Raw genomic sequence first — 24,721 nt, forward strand, 5'->3', positions numbered from 1 at the left:
AACTGGTTTACTCCGTGCAGAGATTATTGAACATGCGCAAAGTACGGGGAGGGGTCCAATATTTGGTAACAGAGACACACTGTACCCAGATCTGATCAGGGACTTCCACAGACAACAGTCAAAAAGCACTAAAAGGAACACCAGGAGCCGTTCATCAAGAGAGGGCTCCTGTAAGACTTTATCAGACAATACGTCCTCCAAACACTAGGGGTCACACTCCTGCAATGACCAGTCCCAGTCACTAGGGGGCGCAGGAGGTCTTTTGCCTGCAATCCTCCTCCCAGTTGCCAGGGGGAAACCATCGGCAAGAACTCTCAGTTGTACTTAGCAATCATTGTTGATGATACTCACCTGTGTAGGGCCCTATTTAAGTTTGCCTTTTGTCATTGTTTGTTCAGTCTTGAGCCTACCTACCTGTGAATCCCGTGAGTTTAATGTGAGCCATTGTGCTTGCTTTGTTGTCCATTTTTGTGACCATTGGAAGCCTTGCTTCTAGTTTATTTGTTTGTACTTTGTTTGTTTTTTTGATCATTCTGAAAGTAAAAGCTACTTGGAGTTTATGCTGCTCGTCTACTTGAGATTTGTGTTACTCTGCACTTGGGTCTCAAAATCCTCAACCTTGAGTTTCCTCACTCAGGAAGAACACCAGCTCTGTGTCCAGGAGACTGGGGTTCTAATCCTGCTAAAGACAACATTCCAGGTCTTAGTCTATTGTCCCTGCTTTTATGTCATTACAAAGGGATAATTTACAATCAAAAATTACAATTTTACTCACCCTTATGTCACTCCAAACCTGTAGGAAACCCCCATTGACTTTTACTCCATGGACAATAAAAATCTTCTTTTGAATTCTGCACAGGAAAATCATACACGTTTGAAAGGAAATGAGTGCGAGTAAATTATGACAGAATTTTCATTTTTCTGTGAGCTATTACTTTAAGTGTATTTTCAAGCAATGGACTTTGTCTATCGGATGCCAAACAGAACATGAGGGTTAAATCCAATGCACAATTTTGTATCTATACAAAGATGCTTACTGTCTTCTTGGTACATTTCATTCATCTCTCTCTCTTTCCCACTTTCTCCTCCAGGCTTGGCATTTGAGAGTGTAACACAACACCAGATCTGGGAGACAAAGAGAAAGAGCCCAGTTCTTTTCAGGAATACACTTTTGCCATAGCAAAATATCCCATCCTATTTTTTTTTTTACTTCTCAACTGTACACCACTCTGTCCATTTGTCAGGGTTTACTACACACATTTAACAGCATAATTAGAATCCTGTATTTCTCAAGGTTTCATCATGTATATGAGATTATAAAGCATGCTTCCTTGGGGTAAAACATATAAACACAACCAGCTCATAAAGGAGCTATTTGTATGCGCACAATTAGATTAGCTTGCGCTTCAGTTTAGAGAGGGGTTGATTTCTCTGTGGTGCAACTTTTGGTGCATTTTGTGCAAGTCTGTCGGTTATGGAACACTGGATAATTCACTTTGGGACACATGATTTGCATAATCATAGTTTTGTTTTAGAAGGTTTGCCTGCTTTGACAACCTAAGAGTAAAATAGTAAATTCATCAGGGCTTCACTAAAGGGACTTTTTGGACTTTGAACAGTTTCCTGCACCACCAGAGGGAGTGCTCACCTGTGAAATGATGACTGAACAACCAGCGCTGAGGGTCCAAATGTATCAGAGGGTATCATGCCTCCCAGGGAAAGAGTACTGATCTTGGCATACGCCAGGTAAGGAGTGATCTAAGAGGTTTGATACATCTGATACCTCTGTTGTCAGATCAGGTTATATGTCTGATGTCTCAGACAGAGTAGACGTCAAAGAACTGTGTTTCTCAAAGTTTTAGGGCAACACACTCTGATCAGTCATGAGTGGTTTCTGTGTTATTCGCGAAGTGAATTTAAAACATATTCATTTAGTAAAAGTCAATTATAGTTAGGCCATATGTTATCAGTCTTAAATAGTCATGGATATTTGAAAGGTTTGTTTCAGTGGCAGAAAAAACATGAGCATAATCGAGATCATATAGAAATAATACAATAATGATTTGTTTACCATGTTTAATATGGCGTATACACCTTATACATTAAACATTTTTCCCTTTTATAACTCTTTAATGTATAAATGCTCATGTATATATATATATATATAGTAACACTTTACAATACAGTTCATTAGTTAACATTAGTTAACTACATTAGTTAACATGAACTAAGAATGAACAATACTTATACAACATTTATTAATCTCAGTTAATATTAATTTCAATAAAATCAAAGGTTGTATTTGTTAATATTAGTTCATGCATTGTGAACTACAGTAACATGAACAAACAATTAATTTTTATTAACTGTCAGTAACAAATATGTTGCTCATTGTTAGTTCATGTTAAACATTTATTTATGTTAACTAATGAACCTTATTGTAAAGTGTTATATATATATATATATATATATATATATATATAAATATATATGTGTGTGTGTGTATAATAATAAATACTAATTACAAAATTATATACATATAATAAATAATAAATTAAATAATAAATAGAAAACACACACACACACACACACACACACACATATATATATACGTTTTTTTTCTATTTATTATTTAATTATATATATTATAAAATAAAAATATATTATATATATATTTTTTTTAATGCTTTGTACTTTGTTCTTTATTAATTAGTTTTTTCTTGTGATTTTGCTTGTGCAATCATGTATTCTACATTTTAAACAAACACATTTTAGACTGATATCTAACAACCTATGATATTATGAATAATATTTATTATTATAAAATAAAAATATATAATTCTTCTTGGTGGTGGTGTATTATCAACTAATATGAAAGGAGCTCATTGAAACAGTTCTGGGTAAGTGAGTGAGCGAGCGAGCGAGTGAGTGAGTGTGTCACTCATATGTGTGTACAGTGAGTTGAGTAATGAGCGCGAGAGCGACTGTCTGTCTGAGCGCCTTCTGCTACCTCTACACTACTAGCTGGAATATGCAGACAGCGTCTCCAACAGCGGAGTCATGATCTGCTGTATTCCCCAGGACTCGTCTTCCGCTCGGAGCCGAACCGAAACAACGTTTTAAAGCATCTGATATTTAACCAGCGGCTTTACTTCGGGGCATCGCATTGGTCGCTTAACACAGCCGCGGAGGATCTTGCGCAGTGGCGGCGGACACTTCGGGTGATGTCGGCTGGCCGTCACTCTTGACATCGGCCTCCGCTCGCAGACACACCGCGGAATGGGGTAGGAAAGCTCCCCGCACACGCACCCACACAAGCTCGGCGTATAATGCCGTGACAACGCGGCGCGTACTAAACGGCAAACCGTCAAACTGTCAGTTGTCTGCATGTATCGCGGCGCGTGTGTTGTGTATCGCTCCGGTGTGCTGAACTCGTAGTCACAGCAGCAGCTGTAGGGGATCCTGGAGTTAGCCTCGCCTGCTAACTGCCTCTCTTCAGTGCAATGGATGCTAATGAGCTGACGATAGGCTCTGTGTAACGTAGGGCCCGTTTCCATGTGACCGTAAAAAGACACGAAAAGCCAGGAAGGACTTGTAGCTGCGGTTTAAGAGTGAGTTGGGGCGTTTTGACAGTCGTTTGAAGGACTGGGCTGAGGAAAACGAGCTAGGCTGTTACAATGTCGCGAGTGATTGGCAGAAAGAGGCAGGCACTTGAAGAATGTGACGGTGAATGTGGCCGCTGCTCACCATCACATTCATGAAGTCAATGGAAAAGCGGTTGTCTGTAGTAATATCGTCAGCATCAGGCATGGGATTTAAAAAAATAAATAAAAATGTTTTACCAAAGTGTGCTGCAAACTGTCAGGGTATGTATGCAGAACATTAGTTTCTCTTTGAATTTTGAATATTGTGCAAACGAGTGTTGTGCACACATACAGTGGCCCCACTTAAGCCACACTTAAATGTCTGAATGTCCTTGCAGCATAACAAAAATCAAAATATCAAACCAAGAGACATTTACTGTAAACAAAGATAGCACAAGCACAGTTTGTAAGCAAAACATTACATAAATGATGTTTGGCAAGGTTTAAATGATAAAATACACTGTTAGGAATGAAGACAATTTTTGTTCGATCGTTTGTGGAGCCTAAACTTCTTGCCTCCGGTTTTTCAGACAAGGCTTAAGTCTAGTCCCAGACTAAAATACATGTTTGAGCTGTTTTAACTGAAAGACACTTGCACTGACATATCTTAAAATATGTCTGCGCCATTGTTTTGTCGCAAGTTCAACACATAATGTTTTTGTTTCTAAGGCATATTTTTAAAAGCTACTTGAATGTCCTAATTGAACTAAGGGCTAATCCTGGCTTAATCTAAACTCTGTCTGTGAAACCCGGCCGTGTTGTTTTATATCTGTATTACTTACTTTTGTGGAACACAAAAAGGGAATTTTTGAGGAATGTACTGGTCATTCCATACAATGAATGGGGATTGAAGCTTTCAATCTTCAAAAAGTCCATATGATTTGTGCATGATATTTCGAAGCAATACAACAGCTTTGTGTGAGGGACGGACTGAAATCTGACTCCAGTGAGCTGTTAACCGCTGCGACTGAATCGTTGAGTCATTGAGCTGAAAGCAAGAACCACATTAGTGAGATTCTTGAACAAATCATTCAAACTGGTTTTGTGAACTGGATCTACAGAATCATTGAAAGGAATAATTCATTCATGAACCTTTATTAATGTGCCAAGGAGAGCCGGGGCAGATGTCTAGATTTTCAGTTAAATTAATAAAGACTTAAATTTCATTCTGTTTGTCACACAAACCTTTTGTATGATTTTAGAAGTCATAGAATATCAACCACTTTTATGGTACTTCTATACTGCATTTTTTGTGTGTGTCATTTTGGCTCTTGATAGGCCTAGTCTTAATTCAAGTTCATTAGCCTATATTGAAAAGAGAGACCAGGATATGTGAGAAAAGGAAATCATACAGGTTTGTAAGGAATGTTAGAATTTTCACTATCCTTTCACTGTGATGAACTACTACACCTTTGGTTACTCTGCTAGGACACCTGTGTGAACTTAAGGGGAACTGATTTTATACATTCACTAAAAATTGCTTCAGGACCAGTAAGTAAAAGTAATTGCACACGCGTTCACGAGAGAGTCACACGGTTTACGTGAGAGGCGTCTGTTCTCACCTAAGCTTCTGCTACGCCTACGCCATGCGTCCTACATCATACCTCGGGTCAGAGGTCACGCTTCTGCCAGAACTCGACTCTCTCGTGAACACGTGAACGCCTGTACAGCCCTTTCCCGGAAGCCAGTGATTATAGTTTATAAAGCTTTAAATATGGATATTTTTCTTACAAAAAGCTTTGTTTCAGAAGGCATTTATTAACCCACTGGAGTCGTATAGATTACTTTTATGATGGATCGATGTGCTTTTTGAAGCTTCAAAAAACTCGGGGGCTCTATTCAATGCTAGTACAAAGTTGAGAAGAGCCAGAATATTATTTAAAATAACACCAATTGTGTTCGGCTGAAAGAAGAAAGTCATATACACCTAGGATTCCCCCTTCCATGTAAAGCACTTTGAGTGCAGAGAAAAGCGCTATATAAATGTAATTTATTATTATTATTATTATTAGGATGGCTTGAGGGTGAGTTCAAAAAATTAAAAAATTTAAAATTTTGGGTGACCTATTCCTTTAAATTGATCTGTTGTGTCTAATAGAGTAAAAAAAGAAAGAAAGTTGTGTCCAAATGTTTTTTGCGCTCACTGTACATAGTTCACCTCAGTGTTGACACCTCAGACACCTCAGGGTGTCCAATCCTGGAGGGCCACTGTCCTGATGAGTTTAATCCCAATTAAACACACCTGAACCAGCCAACTCAAGGTCTTTTACTAGAAACTTCCAAGCAGGTGTTTTGAGGCAAGTTGGAGCTAGTGTAAACTCTGGAGGACAGTGACCCTCCAGGACCAAGTTTGGAAATCCCTGCTGCATGTGATAGCTTTGTGTTTGAATCTTGCGCACATTAAAACAAGGCACAGCAAGACCCTTGTTTACTTTTGTTGTATGGAAAAGAGTGGCTGGGATGTTCTCCTGTGTTCTACGGAAGGAATACAGGATTGGAACAGCGTGAGTTGGTTTTTGGGTTGAAATATTCCTTTAAAATCAGCATTTCAATCAGGATTTGATTTGATTACATCTATTGGGAATTGATTGGATTGTGAAAGTAGGGGCTTGATGACGTCACAGGAACAAGGTTGGCTAGTTATTTCAGAGGTGCGCAAAAAGATTTTTTCTTAGTGTACATATATTACGATCAATATCAAATAGGGTGATATTTAATACTTCTCATTCTTTATATTTGAGTAGAAATTTGCATCCCATTCATTCCCTTCACATGCTCCCCTAATTGTCTTTTCCTGTCAGATCTCCAGGGCCTCGGTGACGCAAGCTGATTAAGTTAGTGCTGTGTGTGATAGAAGGAGAGATAGTGATACTATGAGCTGACCCCAGATCAAACAGAGCTGATAATGTTGCGTTTTCTCCTGATAGTTTTGGCACCGCGGTCTGTTTAAATTAAACACATCTTTTCCCAAATTTTCCTCCGTCACAAGAACCCGACAGACCGTCAGTAGTAGTCAGCAGTGTGAGCGGAGAGAGAGAATGTGTGAAGTGTATTCTGGCAGTGTTTGGCTGTTCTTTAGCCCACTGACCACACAGGCCATTAGCTAGTGCTGGGAGCGTGATATCCTACCACGCTATTTTTAGAAGCTCACAGAGTTTGCAACTTGATCTGAATTGTCTTTGAGGCCCAAGGCTCACAGTGTGCTCTGCCCCACATTGGCTCAACACCTCGTAGACTTCAGCGAACCGACCAAGGGATCTGCCTTTAAAGTGATTTAGATAATCTATATTGTGTTATGGCTCCAGTTGTAACATCACAGAGATGAGGGAGATGTGACGTCGTTCTCCGCTTGAGGTGGTGGTGCTTCAGTTGTGGACTGACTCTTTTGCCTGTGCATCGTCAGGCTGGAGGGACAGTACCGCACAGGCATAACAGTGAATATTAAGTGTTTACCCAATTCAACTTTGCTTTGTGGCATGATATTGGGCCTCATTTACAAATAATTGTAAAGTGAAGTTGTGTAACCGTTTAAGGTTCTCGTGCAACATTTCTGGTGAATTCACAAGTTTGTATGAGGTTGTCAAATCTGGATAGTTTTAAAGAGGGTTTAAAGATAGTTTTAAAACTGTAGCCACAGTTAGTTAATTAGCATAATACACATTAGCATAAACCACCTCCATATAGGGGGTTTCTGCACAAGCTCTCATGTACAGCCATTCAACACTCTGCAAACAGGTTTCTTGAACACTCCCTTCATCTGTCATTGGTTGAACAAGCAGATAGTTCACCCAAACCCACACCACTGGTGCAGTTAGTCAATGTTGCTGTGTCGGACTGGTTGGGATTCTTAAATAAACAGAGCAATGTTTTAATAGCGCCACAGAGTCCCAGTGTTTGCACATTTTCAAGGGGAATCGACCTGGAAATACCACACTTATAGTTGTCTCTACGTATTCAACTGGATACTAGGACAAATAATTGTAACATTTTAAAAAACAGTTCCCTAAAAACATGGTCTGATTTAAACTAAATTTAGAAGTGTTCACGCAGTGGTTTGCGTGTTACAGAAAAATCGTTCTTCCTGAAGCAAATGTGAGGAACTGAGTGCGGTTAGAGTGACCTGAGTTGACCTGAGTTCAAACCTACAATTCACTTCTCCTTCTGTGGAAACAGTAGAGGGTAAACAACTGCTTTAAAGAACTTGACTAGGCCACATTGTGACGTCACATTTTAGCCAGGAGGAGCATTTATCTGATAATGCACTTGGATTCTTGAGATTCTTTTGGATAATAATTTTTTTTGAGAGAGTCAGAGATGATGAATGGGGAAATGATGGGGGGAAAAAAAGCAGGAAGTGAGATCATTGAATGACATGAGCTGGATTTGAACTGAGCACAGCTAGACAGGGGCAAAGACTGGGGAGATTGATGATAAATCTCACCAGCAATATGACACGATTGTAAATGTTTGGTTGGCATAGATACACTCATATTAGATACCATTTCAGAAAGGTCAGTATTTTTGTACAATATTGAATAATTTAATTATAAATGTTATAACTGGACCTCAAACATTGTTGCATAAATTGTAAAATGCCTTTTTGTTAATATTTTTTTTATATATATATACACACACAGTATCTCACGAAAGTGAGTACACCCCTCACATTTCAGCAAACATTTTAGTATATCTTCTCAAGGGACAATACTATAGAAATGAAACTTGGATATATTTTAGAGCATATACAGCCATTATTGTCAAAATAGCTGGCAACAAAAAAGTGAACATGTCAGAACTCAACTGTGTCCAAAGTGTCAATATTTTGTGTGAGCACCATTGTTTTCTAGCACTGCCTTAATCCTCCTAGGCATGGAATTCACCAGAGCTGCACAGGTTGTTGCTGGGATCCTCTTCCACTCCTCCATAATGACATCATGGAGCTTCTGGATGTTAGACACATGGCGGTTCTCCACCTTCCGCTTGAGGATGCCCTACAGGTGCTCAATATGGTTCAGGTCTGGAACATACTTGGCCACTCCATCACCTTCACCTTCAGCTTCCTCATCAAGGCAGTTGTCATCTTTGCGGTGTGTTTGGGGTCGTTATCATGCCGTTCGGCCCAGTTTCTGAAGGGAGGGCATCATGTTCTGCTTCAGAACGTCACAGTACATGTTGGAATCCATGTTTCCCTCAATGAAGCACAGCGCCCCAGTACCAGCAGAACTCATGCAGCCCCAGACCATGATGCTACCACCACCATGCTCGACTGTAGGCAAGTCACAGTTTTCTTGGTACTCCTCACCAGGGCATCGTTACACATTCTGGACACCATCTGAGCCAAACAAGTTTATCTTAGTCTCATCAGACCACAGGACATGGTTCCAGTAATTCATACTCTTGGACAGGTTGTTTTCAGCAAACTGTTTGCAGGCTTTCTTGTGAGCCAGCTTCAGAAGAGGCTTCCTTCTGGGACGACGGCCATGCAAACCGACTTGTTGCAGTGTGCGGCGTATGGTCTGAGCACTGACAAGCTGACCTTCCGCTTCTGCAACCTCTAAAGCAATGCTGGCAGCACTCATGCGTCTGTTTTTTGAAGCCAGCTTCTGCATCTGACGCACAGCGCTGCACGAGGACTCAACTTCTTTGATTGACCCTCGCGAGGCCTGTTCCTTGTGGAACCCGTCTTGGAAAACCTCTGTATGACCCTGGCCTGAACTGTGACTCAGTTTCAGGGTGTTGCCAATCTTCTTATAGCCTCGGCCATCTTTGCGGAGAGCAACAATTCTAATTCTCAAACCCTTAGAGAGTTCTTTGCCATGAGGTGCCATGTTGAACATCCAGTGGTCAGTGTGAGAGAATTGTACTCAAAGCACACATTTTAACTGATCTAATACAAGATACAACAATTTGTATGGTCCTGTCAAGCAGACAAAAACATGAACATGATGAATAGGACATGTGGCTTTGCATGGTTAAACGACGTACAGCTATTATCACTTAGGGTGTACTCACTTTTGTTGCCAGCTATTTTGACAATAATGGCTGTATGTTGAGTTATTTGAGAGGACAGTAAATATATACTGCTATACAAGCAGCACATTGACTACTCTAAAATATATCCAAGTTTCATTTCTATAGTATTGTCCCTTGAGAAGATATACTAAAATGTTTGGTGAAATGTGAGGGGTCATGTGAGGGGTCACTAATACTAATACAGCTAATGATGTCTCTATTTTATTTAATTTTTTTTTTATTTTAAACATTAATTATAGCCATTCAACATTAGTGTAATTAAACAAATATTTTTCTTAACCTTTATTAAGCTTAAAAAAAAGCAACTTTTAATTTAAGTAAACTTAAAACAATCCTCACATAAACCCATAGGCTAATAAATGTCATATTTAGAAATTGAATTAAGTTATCAAACAGTCTGCACTGCATAAATTATAATTTAAATATGGATTAATCCTTATTAAAGCAACAAACGTTCTTTAATCAAGAGCAATGAGTAATTTTCTCTGTTACCTTTGTTTTTTGATTAACATTAATGACAGACAGCATTAGTGGCTGCTGTCACTTTAAGACCTGCCGCTGCTGCACATGCCGCGGATCTCACACGCTTCTCATTCTCTTACAACTCTTTACGTTCATTTAAGACTTCATTTAACTAATTTAAGCCTGCTCTTATACAGATACTTCATAAATGTGTGTTATTGTTCTTTCAAGTGCGAAAGAGATCTCGATTTTGACGCGCTGTCTGTGCGCATGATACCGGCACGTGTCTTTCTGTGCGTCGTGTGTGTGTCACACAGACACTACATTCACAGCCAGCACGTTCTCTTTATCTTGTCACGCTTGAATGTTTTAAAAGTATTTGCATGAATAAAAGATCATATAATATAAAGCTAGCCAAAGGATATATATATATATATATATATATATATATATATATATATATTTGCCATAGTCTAGTCTTCATGTCTTCACTCCTCAGGAAGTTAACATGTCAGCTTCTCAAGGCACAGCTTTGGTCGTAAATATTCATTTTGACATTTATCTTAACTGATTTGCTGAAAAGCAGGTTTTGATTGGTGTTTGCCATTTACCGCTTGCACATTCATTCAGCCCGCAGCCAAACCAACCTGTTGGCAGAGGCTCCTGCTTGATGTTGAAGTCAAGCAAGCACGGTTGAGCTTCCATGTTTACCTGTGTATGTGCGTTTATCAGATGGTTCAATGGATTAAACCGCTCAATTCACATGGATTTCTTTACAGGAGGAATCTCTTAGGTCTAAAAATAAATCTTCATTTGTAGATGAAAGTCGACATGAAATGGAAGTTGTGATAGTCTTTTCTTCCGTTTTGTGATGTATATCCAAGTGAAACGGCTTCTCAAACAAGAAAAAATGTAGGGCGAGACTTGATTTTGTCCATTGGGAATTGATTGGATCATTGGCTTGTTGTGGTTTGCTATTACTGTTATAATGGTGTTTTTTAACAAATACTGCAATATTCCATAAATAAAACAAGAACTGTCATTTTTGGATTTCATGGTGACTTTAAGTCATAGAGTTGCAATGACATGAGGATGAATAAACAATGACAGAACTGTCATTTTACGGTGAACTGTTCCTTTAAGCGTGCATACCTGATAAACCTTTCAGACATGAAGTGGTATTATTATTATTTTTAAGTTACTCTCTGCGCTGAATAGAGCTGCACAAAGATCGCGATCTCGATTCAAACACCCACTCGATCTCATTCCTAAATGACAGCGATTCCTCTGTCTATTAAACCTTTGACAAGTACGATCACAGTGAACATTCAGATCTGTGTTTTTGTGCTGCCGCAGACCCAGAGAAAGCAGTTATCATGTATAGGTATGAAACAGCTTCACAAACAGTCTTTTTAAACACACAGTATCATTATTTCTGTGGTACAAATATTCAAATGATCACAGAAGTACTGGGTTAAAAGTTTATAGCTTGGACATAAACACTGATAGAGCACATCCTTTTGAAAGAAACTTGGCACTTCAAATAACAATGGTTATCAATTATATCGTTACACCACTTGGTTGCGACACTTGACTTAAAACTATTTGTCATTGTGTCATTGATTCAAGAGATTTGTTCAAAAACGCTGATTCATCCAGTAATGAAACAAGTGAAGTATTTATGAGAGTCATTGAATCATTCATTCATATATATATATATTGTTAAATCATTCAAATGAATTAAACTGCAGTTAATTCAACTCATTTTGTCAGAACCTCTAGTAACTGACGAGTTGTCTCTTGTCTGTTCAGAATTGTGGGAGAATTGTGATCTTTATTTTCAAACAACAACAAAAATCTTGTATCTCAAATTATCCAGAATCGAGCAGCTCTAGCGCTGACTTTATCTGGCACATTGCATCCTGCTCTTGCGCCATCATGAGCTTGCGTTGATGTAAAATTTAGAAGTTTAAAAACAAATAAATTCATAGAAGACGAATCAAATATAGCAGCTGGAGTTGTTAAAAATGTTAAAAATAGAAACGGCGTCCGTCCATGAATGGGCTGAAGTCCAGCCCCATCGATTATAACAGAAGCGATCAAGTTTTGTCGTTGCGATGTCTGCACACATCCGGGTTAGACGTGGTGTAAGGTTTCTGACCGATGCCCTATTCTAAGGCCACTCAATTTCTTCTGCTTCTTCACACTGGCCTGTGCAAACGTTTTACTCCCTGACATATGGCCTGTCACCTGAGATCATGTGATGCCACACTTCAGATCACCTTTGCTAAGGGACAGCGTTCGTCCCCATGCTACCATCTGCTTCCATGTTTGAAAAGTAGTGCGTCCTCTCCGGCACAGAGACAGGCGTCCAGGGGATGCATATTCACAAAGACTGTGTGTGCATGTGTGTTTTTTAGCACATCAGCTGATCAATTCCTATCACAGATCATTGCTGCGGTGCATGGCGTTCGGTGTGCTTGTGTGCCGTAACACGCAAGAACCACCGCAGGTCTATGGTATGTCATATAATCCCTGAATGCACCACCATAGTATCACCTCGTCATAAGAACAACAAGAGTTTGGCGATGGTTTTGCAAGGAAATGACATCATTCATCTTATCTCAAGCCAGGGAAGGCTACGCAGAGGAAGGTGAATTGTGTCATCAAGTGTAGATCTGTGTTTTGGGTCTATTAAAGGCTGTTTGTAGTGTGTTGGAAGGACAATAAGATCCAGCGTTTGGAACAAAGTGTTTCTTATCTGGTCAGGTGATCTGAGAGCTTCCAGATGAGTTACAAGTCGCGGTGCTAAGGCGAGCTATGAAAGAATAATGTGATATCGAGAAGCTTTCAGCGCACAGAAAACAACAGTAGCCAGCTGTGAGACTCGGAACACTCCACGCTCTACACAACAAGTCTATTTTTCCCTTAGTACAAACTGAATCAAGCTAGAACTTTGCCCTACATTTAAGGTGGAGTGGAAATTATTCTGTGTGTGTGTGTGTACAAGATTCCTGTTGAGTTTGTTCCTCCAGCGCTGTAATTGGCTGGATGGCAGAGTGTGTACACACTGGCTTAATTTAAAGCCTAAATATTTAGCTTTACACGCCAATGATGAAGTGAAATTTCTCTCATAAGAGAAAATTTACTGTATTGTTTCCCCTGTAATGATGATTTTATGTCGTTCATTTAGATTTGCAAAGACCTGGAAATGGTGCGATGGTTAAAAGTCTTGGTGTGTATCATGCAAGAATGGGGTAGTACTAACAAAACATGGTAAAACATTAATCAGGCTTCAATTGACCAGTTATGTAATTATGTGAAAACAGCTTGTGATTCACAAAATTTAAAAAAAGTAATGAATGACATGATGCTAATCTTTTTTGTCAGGATCTATTAATTTATTTAAAAATGCATTACAATTTTTAATTTAAACGTACAATGACTTGAATACCCCTCTTCTGTGATAAACACATTTTTAATGGCTAAAATAGTAAGAAATGTCAGGGTGGTAAAACTGTCCTAGTATCTTAACAAATAAAATAAGCCCCAATAAAAAATTATTGGAAACAAAACGTTAAGCAGTTTGACATAATCTTATTATTACTATTTCTTAAAAAAAAAAGTGAAGTGATTTTATTAGAATATTATAAATATTTTAAAAACGATTTCATGTGGTACAACCCAAGTGCAGAAACATGCAGGAAAAATACTTCACAAAACTTCATGATTTTTCTTAATTAATAATTAATGATGTTTGAAAAAAAAAAATATATAATATAATATAATATAATATATATATATATATATTGGGGAAATAATTAAGTTTAAACTTTTGTTAAAAATGGTATAAAAGTTTTTAAAAACCATATGAAACCAACATGAACATTTATGACTGAGTCGTTGAATCATTCATTCAAACAGATTTTAAATTTTTTATTTATTTCAAATGAGTTCAAATGAGCAGCAATCAACGTTTTGTCAGAACCTCAAGTAAATTACATGTTATTATGTTTAATTGTCTGTTCAGAATCAGAATCATACTCCTACTTGTTACTGACAGATTACTGTTGCAGCATTGCATATTTTTTGTGCTTTAAAAAAAAAGAAAGTGTTTGAGGAATATCTAGAAACCAGAATATCGTAGTAAGTTTGCGGTGGGTTCTTTTGACCCCCTGGAAGATCCTGGCATTGTGGCAGCAACAACACAGGCAAACACCACTCACATTCTCTTCAGAAATATATACAACTCTAGTTTACACTTGCATGTCTCACTTTCCTGCATTTCTCTCTCTCTCTCTCATGCTGAACGCTAGATCTACAGTCCACATGAGTACTTCTCCGTCTCACTCTCACCATCTTCTGTCTGTTTGGCTGCAATTTGCTCTTTTTCCTTGCTCTTGTTGGCTGATGGCCCAGAGTGTGTTGGAAAAGAGACAACCCTTGACCCCCATGCAAAGTGAGCCGAGCTCTTCCCTGTCTTTACAGAGAGAGAGAATGAGACCGAGAAAGAGACTGCAGAGCTCACCGAGGGACTGCGGACATACACACACACTGCTGTTCTGTGGCTATGACAATCTGTTTATGCTGTACTGCTGCCCGCCCTCTCTCTCTCTCGCTCTCTCTCACTCTCTGTTTTTCTGTTGGTCACATGGTATGTGCTTCCAAGAAACTCTGTTCCATGATTTGATCATTCTGTATATCCAAATGAATGCATTCATGTTTACCTCACACCCCTTGTAGTCATTTTTGCAGATAGATCTGGGTAAGAAAAAACAATCCTTACCAGGCCGACACAGCAACACTGGCTCAACCAATGGTGTGAGTTTGGGGCAAGATCTGTTGTTCTGTCCAATAGCAGACAAGAGGAGTATTCAGTGCACCTAAACACATTATATAGTCATTTTTTGTGCAATTCTGTTTGGTTGGATTAGTGAAAGAGAATGACACGCTTTAAAATGCACACTTTACACAGCTTGAAAATAATCAAGGTATGTTTTCCACACTGTTTTCACTGAAGGAACACAAGGACTAATTATATTTGAATTTATAGGCAGTAAAACAGTATTAGGAATTAACATTTTTCAGGACTTTCTGTGAACATTTTTGCGATGACACAAACAAATAGTTTTAGAATCAGATTTTCAGAATACTTTACTTCTATTGAAATACTTGCATTACATAAACTTTAGGAATCTTAATGGACAAATTAAAATTGCATTGATGTCATTTTGAAATTTACATTAGCAAAGACTTTGCAAATATTTTCACCCAGCCCTGTTTGCAGACTGTCATGTGTACTAGCATGATGTACGCAATCTCTTTGCTGACTTAATGCACACATTTTACGTCCAAGGTATATGCCAAAAAAAAAAAAAGAAAAAAAAAAGGGGGACGAGGCCTGGTTGAGTTGCTTTGGTAGTGTTTTATAACTTGGTTATGCAGTTATTGTAAGGGGTAGAGCTGCATTATTCTGGATAAATTGAGAATCATGAATTTTTTTTTATTTTATTTTTTTAAATGCAGATTTTCCCATGATTCTGAACAGACAAGAGACAACTGAACAAAATAACACGCCATTTACTAGAGGTTATGACAAAATGTTAATCGCTGCAGTCTATTTAAAATGTTTAATTAATTTGAATTTGAATTGAAAAATCTGTTTGAATAAATGATTCAATGACTCACTCATAAATACTTCTCTTGTTTCATTACTGGATGAATCAGCATTTCTGAATGAATTTCTTGATTTAATGATTCAATGACAACAAATTTTTTTTAGCAGTCACTTGTTTAAAGCAATCATTATTTAAAGCACCAAGTTACTTTCAAATGTTGATTTGCTCTATTTTGATCGACATCAGTGTTTATATCTGAACTGTAAACTTTTATCCCAGTACGTCTGTGATCATTTGAATATTTGTAACACAGAAATAATGATACGGTGTGTGGTTAAAAAGACTGTTTGTGAAGCTGTTTTATTCCTAGATAGCCTAACTGTTCGCTCTGGGTCAGCGGCAAAACGCAGATTTGAATGTCTCGCTGTGATTTTGTCAAAAAGTTTAATAGACATGGACGAATCGAATCATTTTAGGAATGAGATTGTGTGGGTGTTTGAATCGAGATTGCAATCTTTTAACGGACAGCTCTACTAAGAGGTGTGACATTTCCGAAATACGCTCTAAGTGGTTGACCAATCACAATTCACTGGTCTAGCCGACCAATCAGAGCAATTGGGCTTTTCGTAAATAGGGGCTTAATGTTACTAGCTATTAGGTTTGCTGCGATAGTTGGTGTTGCCGGTGTTACCGGTTTTCAGCCACAACACCGGTTACATCACTTGCCCACCGCGGCACATTTAGATTTTTAATAGTAACAAAAATAAATGAGTACAGTTAGAGAACAGACACTACAGTTAAAAACTGAATGTGTCTGCTCAATTCAGCTTAAGCCGAATGAGAGTCGCTGCACAGATCAGCAGCAGGAGTCAGATTTAACTTTACTTCACCATTCCCTTCACCACTTCACCTCACTCTTGACTGACAAGACGACGGCGGAAGATTTGATTTCAAAGTGAAATGTAAAAGCACCTATTTAAGTGAGTTTGTCACTGCACTGTTTTGTTGTTGTGATTTTCATTAAGAATAATAATGAACCTACCATTCAAGCAATTGCCTCTCCCCAAGTGATGCAAATTTGAAACCGAACGTAAAATGCGCATGGGCATTCACAACAGTGCGTGTCCAGTGGTGCGGAGCAGAAGTTAAGCTTCCATAGGAATGAACTGCAAACGCTTGCTCTGCTCCACCCATTATGAATGCCCGTGCGCATTTTACTTTCGCTTTTAAATTAGCATTTTAAATGCCGTTTCATCGCGCAAAGTCACATGATTTGTTTGATGCGCATCTGGGAATTTATTCAGTAAATGTGTTTCTATTTTAGTTTATGCGTATGCTTTCTTATCGGAAACAAATATTATTCGACCATTTTCAGAATTTATGCACATCTTGGCATTTCCATCCAGCAGTTTGTGGAAGAAAACTTATTCTTGTAGACTCCAAAAACAAAATCAAGACATTGTAAAAGGGCATAATATGTCCTCTTTATCCTTTTGTATTCCATGGGAAAAATAACATCATACAGGTTTTGGGATGACATGTTTTTATTTTTGAGGAAACAGTGTCTCAGGCTCTATCTGCAGTGAGGGTGTTTATATTGGCTCCTTTGCCTTTGATTGCTCCACTCCTCCTTCCTTGTTTCCCTTCTTCAGAGTGCTGCAGTCTGTCCTCCCTTCCTCTTAAATAAACAGTATTCTTTCACTTTGTTGTGGCATTGTTTCTTGGCGCAGGGGCACGGGCAGTGTTTTCAAACAAGCCCGGCTGCGAGATGATTTCCACCTGGCTGCGTCCGTTCTCGGTCGCTCTGTTTGTTGTTGTGTCATCATCCAGTCCGCTTTAGGCCTCGCGTTCTTCACTCTTCTCTCACGCTGCTTTCATTTGCAGAGACCCTTGTCATGTGTTGGTGCCACAGCAACCTTCCTAAACCCCAACAGGCTGATTTTTTTTTTTTTTTTGGCTTCACCTGTGCAAGTCCCACAATGCACTGCACAAGTCGCCTACAGTGCACCAAAGAACAGACTTATTCAGGCATGCAAATTATTCTCTAAAGTTTTTTTTTGTTGTTTTGAAAATGCCAATCATGTTTATTACAACATGATTATGATTAGTTTACATTTGCAAATATCCTGGCATGAGGTGCATGTATCCAACTGATTCTGTGAAACTAGAAGAGAAGCTTTCGGTAATTATAGATAATTACCAAATTGTCTTTTGAGAAAAGTAATCACCTGACATCGAAAAAGGAGTTTGAGAGTGATTATAATTTGTCGTGAGTTGTTGTTGATTATGTTATTTATCAAAGTTGTTCAGCGGGGTGTCTCGGATGTTCAGTACACACTTGGGAGATAATGCAAGTCTCGACTAAGCCCAGAAACATTCATCTACACAAGTACGCGAATGCAGATGTGATTGGTCAATGCATTGCAAGTATTATTTTCTGGAGTGGTTTTCTTTCCCGTGTTGACAAATATTTATTTTAGATGTAGGACGTTTAATTATACTATCAATCTTATTTCCTATTACTTTACTGGGACTGGGTGGACCATGTTGCTGAACTGGTGTACTGACACAGTCGTGTGTATGTGTGTATATATATATATATACATAGCCTATATCATGACCACAAATGATTGGAAAAGTCATGGGAGTTCATTGGTCAAAAAACCATCTGTATCATCAAAGTCACTTTGACGAAGATCATGCAGATTCGATTTTTCGGATGGCTTTCTGTGACGCATCAGTGAGGCTTCGGACAGTGAAATATTCAGAAGAAAATTAGATCAGTGTGAATGAGCAAGTTCTTGACGCATGCAGCCTGCAGTTGGCGTCCTAAAGTCTCAGCGCTCCCAAACTGCACTCAGCTTGTCCTGGAGGATGGGAGTAAAGGGTCCGGCCCGGTTAATTTCTGATTTCTGATAAAGTCACACATGCTCTCACCTGCAGCCTCGTCGTTGTCCCTGTTTGCACAAATGACAGTTGCACTCTCGTAACCTTTTGTTCCACTCGAGAACTGCACTGCACTCACTCCCACGACAACAGGCAACTGAAAAACAGACGGCCTGTTGCAGCGTAAGAACAATAGACTTACTGAAGAGAGAAGACTCGCTGCTGGACAGAGAGAGACTGAGAGAAAATTACTAGATAGACACTCTGACAGTGGGAAGTTTCTAGGTAAGCCCTCTATTTGATGAAAACAGGTTTTAACAATCTGACCCATTTTCTTTTTCTTTTTTTACTAAAAGCCAGGCTGGGAGTGTTCAGCTCCATTATTTTCCATATTTACTCATCTCCTAGTTATGCAACATTAATTTGAAAGCCTACGTGCACAAGATCAGTTTACCAGATCAGTTACGTTCAAACATGATTCAGCAGGAAAGAGAATTCAGTGACATACTGACCTCTTAATACCTCTTTACCTAAGCACCTAGATTTCCCATCACCCATTGCAAAAGGTACTACACTTCTACATGCAAAACCTTCCACCTCAATGCTAGGGTGTTACAATAAGTGGTTTTCTGTGCGTTCTGATAGGTAGCTTATACTAAAATGAAAACGGTTTATTTAAAAACCGCCTTTAACGGAAACAAAATAACCAATGCAAAGTAAATAAAAAAACTGAAAGTGCGTAAAACTGAAATGAATTATGCGATAAAAATCAATAATTCTTGTAACTTTCACATTTGATCTGTGTCTTCATGGGATTGCAGATGACAATGCCGTGTTAATCCAGTGACTCTGCTGAAAATGCACTCAATCCAGTAAGCTGCCCCCGTTTTGTGCCTGATAGGCCAAGCAAGGCTTTGTCCTGCCTCCAATAACACAGTCTTTCTGGAATGGATCCCCATTGGGATTAGGATTTTACATGACAATGAATAATGAATTAGTAGAGTGAAAAAGTTACATACGGCACCTTTAACATTATTCAGGAAATGTTCTGTCGATTCCTCATCTAGAATTACATTTTAACACGTTGCTAGCATGATTTAACACATGTAGTAGCATATTGCTAGCATGCATGAGCATGTTTTGCTAGCATGTTTTACCACATTTGCTCATTCACTGCAACATGCAAAACATTGAATCATTATTACAGTAAATTTGCTATTGAAATAAAAACTAACTTGAAAAAGCAAAACTAACCTTGGGCCCACCTTTAAAGGGATAGTTCACCCAAAAATGAAAATTCTGTCATCATTTACTCACCCTGAAGTTGTTCCAAACCTGTATGAATTTATTTTTTCTGCTGAGCACAAAAGAAGGTATTTTGAAGAATGCCGGTAACCAAACAGTTGATGGACCCCACTGACTTTGTATCGAGTATTATTTTTTTTCCATACTATGAAAGTCAATGAGTAAATGATGACAGAATAAAAAATTTTTGGGTGAACTATCCCTAGTTCCTAGATATGCTACACCCATTTCTTTGTCACTTTGTCAGAAACAGTACAATCACTTAGAAACATAGTAAAATTTAGAAAAATGCATTTTTCCCATTCAGTTATGATTAATGGCTTCAAAAAGGACAAAAAAAACCCCCACCATAAAAGTATAAAGCAAGTCTATTCTGAAGTTGTAAGACTTTGTATAAGAACCTAGCCAAATTTTGTTTGTCGGCTGTGTGTTCATTCCTTGCTGTTCCTGTCATTTTCATTAGATTAGTATCTATACCCTAAATATCCTTGAACGGATCATTCTTTGTGTCAAATCAATATGAAATGCTTAAAAAAAAAAAAACTGTCCAATCACCTCTTCTCAACCAAGCGTACGATGTGAGGAGCAATTCATGTCTGTGGCACAAACGAATCATGTGCTGAAGTTTATACTACTTCGAGTTCAAAATTGTAATAAACCTCAAGCCATAAGTATAAGCAATTGTAATGCTTGCCTTAGCAAGCCCTACAAACAAGTCCTTTTATGTATCATTTATAGAGCTGTCAAACATAATTGATGCTCAGTCAAATGTCAAATGCGATCCTACAGGCAGCATGAATAATGGGTTTGAACATGGTTTAAAACGTGTTTAATGGCTCCCTCTTCATACACTTCATTAGGGAACGAGCGGAACACATACCGAGACAGAAATAGAGAGCGATGGGGAGGGGGAAGTGTTCAGACTGTGTGAAGTAGTCCCCGCTGCAGAGGAAGGGAAGAAATTAAGGAAAGTGAGAAAGTGGCCGTATTAGTCAGACTCGGGATGAAAGCATGTTTGACTCAGGTGGTTTCAGCTGACGCGTGGGAAATTGGGTTTTGGCTCGGCAAGTTTCGTGTTCAAACAAGACACAATCCCGACTTCTAACAATTAGGCCTCTCTGTCTCTCTCTCATTCTGATGAGTAGCTATTCTGTCGAACGCTGAGTCATCGGTCGTCATTTGGGTGTGGGGCGATATATTTTCTATGGCATTGCCATAAGCGTGCTCAATTCTGAGAGTTATAGTGGAAGTTGTTTGCTTTTTTTCCCCCCAAGGAATTAAAGTGATAGTTGTCATTTACTCTCCCACGTGTTGTTCAAAGGATTTCTTTTCATTTTTAAGTTTCCAATAGAATACGAAAGGAGAACTTTTGAAAAAAAAAAGAAAAGTTAATCGCTTTTTTTAAAGGCTTCAAAAGGACACAAAAGCACCATAAAAGTATATTTGCGCATTGTATTTTTCAAGCCATATGATTGCTTAGTGTTACAGGCCAAACTTTGTTCGTTCATCAGCTGTGTTCATCCCTTCCTGTAGCCATGGCCCATTTTTTTTTGTTAATTTTGCCATTGATTGGCTTAGGATTAGAGGGAAAATATGATCGCTTTTGAAAATATTTTTACACATCCCTACCAAAAATATCTAAAAACAAAGTTTCAGTGTATCCTTAAAATAAATTCTAATCTCAAACTAATATTCCATCGTTGAATTGTTCTCAAGGTCAACTAGCTGACTCAGTGATCCAGTCGCAGTGGTTAACAGGTTTGCCTATCAGTAAACAACAGCGCATGTGTTCCATGGAAGAAGGAAAGTTATACAGATTAAGACATGAGGGTGAGTAAATGATGACAGTCATTTTTGGGCGAACTGTGCCCTTGTAAAGGAAGAGTATAACTGCACACTCACTTAAGTATTTTTTTATTATTTCCAAAGTTTATTGGAAATAATAAAAATACTTAAGTGAGTCTCTTTACAAAGTTTTTGTCTTTAACTTGCACCCCAAAAAGGTGTGCCTTTAACAATAAATTTCCCCACCCAAATTCTTGACTCTAAATCGTGGACTGAAATAATTTGTGACCTTTGTGTACATTTGTTGTAATTGAAGCTCAGATCATTGTTTCTGGGCTTGTCCGAGCGTACAGTAGCTGAAAGACCTGATTGGCGGCAGTGAATGCTCAGTTGTGACCTGGACGCGCTTATGGGCTTTTAAATGCCGGTAGCAGGTGAATGATTAGAGCTTTCAACATGGCAGTCAGCTTGAGCATGTTTAACTTTCCTTTATAGTGCTCAGTGGTGTGAGCAAAGGTCTTGGCATCAGGTGATGTAGTGGGATTAAGTACATTACCGCTGACCCTTTGAACTCCATGCCAAATAGGAGCCAGTCAACAACGTATGTGTGTACATAAACTTTCATCACAGTAACTAGCCTTTGTCTGTGATTTGCATTGATTATATGAAGTGTGCGAGTAACTGCCCAGGCAAAATCTGTTTATTTGCACAAAACATGAGGTTAATTTGTGGGAATCAAAACAGTTTGCCGAAAATAGTTGCCAGAAGTTTGTCACAGGGGTTTGCTGGGAAAAACAGCCTTTTTTAATGCCTGTTTTTTTTTTTTTGGTGTGAATTTTAAATATTGCCTATTTTTTTATTTATTTTTTGTACATCTCATTTTCCATCATTAAAGTCGACATGAAATCAAATTTGACCAAATGTACATACCTGTGGCCGGTTGCTTAAACTGCTTAGACTAGTCTTACAAGTTAGTCATAAAAATTTTTTCTTTAAGACTGGACATAACTTTTAAAAGTCAAAAGTTACATAAAAAGGGAGATTGCTCTAATTCAAATCTGAAAAGTGAGGCTGAATATCTCTAACTAACTGCTAGACTAGTCTTAACATAGTGGCTATGTTTATGAAACTTGACTCTTCTGGTTTTACTGATTCATTGGTGCATATTACGCTCTGAGCGTTGAAGGGTTCTATTTACAGCGTGGTTTTACAACTGTTGAGCATTGTAGACAATCAGAATCTTATCTCTTAAGTGTGTGAACGCAATGGCCTATAAGAGGTGCTAGTCTAGAAGTTAGTCAGAATTAGCTTAACATGAAACTTGAAGGTTTTATTTTATTAAATGCAAGACGCACGCTCGAATCCTTACGTTTTAACCCAAAAAGTGTAAATGCAATGTAAATAAGACATAAATTTTTACAATTAAGACCATTTTTTTTAAATTATAACGGGAGTTTTAGCCAGAGTGCAGAATTCAGTGAGCTTGCGCTTTTAGAGATTGACAAAAAGGGAAGGCTCTTCTCTTGCTTTCTGTTTATTACCCATCAACCGTATATAAATGTTTGATTGAATTGGAAACTGCGATGACTGACGGTGATACCCAATAGACGAGACAAAATGGGAGCCGAAAAAATTTACTGGTATTGCCGACTGCTGAAATTTTGGTACTGTGACAACCCTAAAATCTATATAAAATGTTCTTGTTCTTTGTTTGGCAAACTAGCTTAGCGTACTTAGCCTTCCGTCTTAGCCTATACCCTAAGCAAATGTTCAGTTATACATTGTTGTACATTCGGGAATTACAAACGATGACCATGTGGCATGATTCATTGGACAGACTGTATTGTTTTTGACCCCGGTCCTCTGCAAATAACTGCAAACTTTCCTGCAAAATTCCTGATGGTTAAAATCTATTCCCAGCCTACATTTTGTTGTTGTTGTTGTTGTTGTTGTTGGTGAACATTCTGTTTCACCTGGTTATATCATGTCGTATTGCAGAAGTAAAATGTGTTGCAAATATTCTTTCATGTTATTGTATATATTTGTATATCCTAATATCGTGTGTGTGGATCTGCTATATAGATATTGGTATCAGCCTTTCAATAATCTCACAACACGCTGCTAATAGGACGTCCATAGGTTTGTCATTCAACTCTCATCTCGCACCATTTTCTCAACCAAATTCAATCTGGCTGCAACATTTACGAAGTTAAGTTGTTAAGTTGGAAAAGTCAAAGAGCTTGTTTTGGAAACAAACAGTTTCGTCTGCCAGAGAGACTAAGTCTAAGTGGACAGGCTGGGACAGAGGCGGCCATCAGACCCTTTCATTCTTCTCTCTCTCTTCTTTCTCCCCTCCCCACATTTCCACTGGCGCCGCGCTCAAATGTAGTTTGTTAAGCTGGGGCCAATGTCATAAAGCCTTCCCTGTGTGTGCGTCTGTGTGTGTGTTGTTAACGTTTAACTCCTCTGTCACACACTTTGGTCACAGTATTGACCCTGTATTGCCTACAGTACGGCTCTGTGTGCATGTGTGTGAGAGATTTATGTGTTTACGCAAGTATAAGAGAGGGTGAGAGGTGTGTGTGTGTGTGTCTTAGGAGAGGGCCTAGAATTTTCCTAGTACTTTTCTCCTGCTCTCCTTTGGGCATTTGGAGCTATAAATATACCTCAGCATGCTAAAAATGTGCAACAGTGTAAGTTGTGTGTGTGTGTGTGTGTGTGTGTGTGTGCTTGTCTGTCTGTTGGAGACTTGCTCCTAGATTAACATGGATAAGAATGTCGGGGTTGGTTTCTGCTAGTTTCAAAAGATTTTTTTTTCTCAGTTAACAGTTCTTTAATTTATGCATTATTTTGCTGATGTGAATTTGGAGTCCGATCGACTATATTTTAGTGGTTAAATAAAATCTTAGTAATCAAAAAGCATGTGTAATTAATAAAAAAATCATGAAACTTATGCAATTTTACAACAATTTGTTAAAAGTTTAACAA

General features: G+C 38.4%; 1 protein-coding gene across 2 annotated transcripts in view; it reads left to right on the top strand.

Annotated features, from left to right (window-relative positions):
• Positions 1-2,953: 2,953 nt before the first annotated feature.
• The window catches only part of bcl9l (bcl9 like), a 50,161-nt gene continuing 28,393 nt past the window's right edge, over positions 2,954-24,721 (top strand). The window contains exon 1 of one of the 2 annotated variants that reach the window (XM_084409159.1): positions 2,954-3,284. The gene's annotated coding sequence lies outside the window, so the exon portion shown is untranslated. The remainder of the gene's footprint in view (positions 3,285-24,721) is intronic. The other variant, XM_084409160.1, reaches the window with a different exon arrangement.

This window comes from Rutilus rutilus, assembly GCF_951802725.1.
Source record: "Rutilus rutilus genome assembly, chromosome: 5".
Lineage (NCBI taxonomy): Eukaryota > Metazoa > Chordata > Actinopteri > Cypriniformes > Leuciscidae > Rutilus > Rutilus rutilus.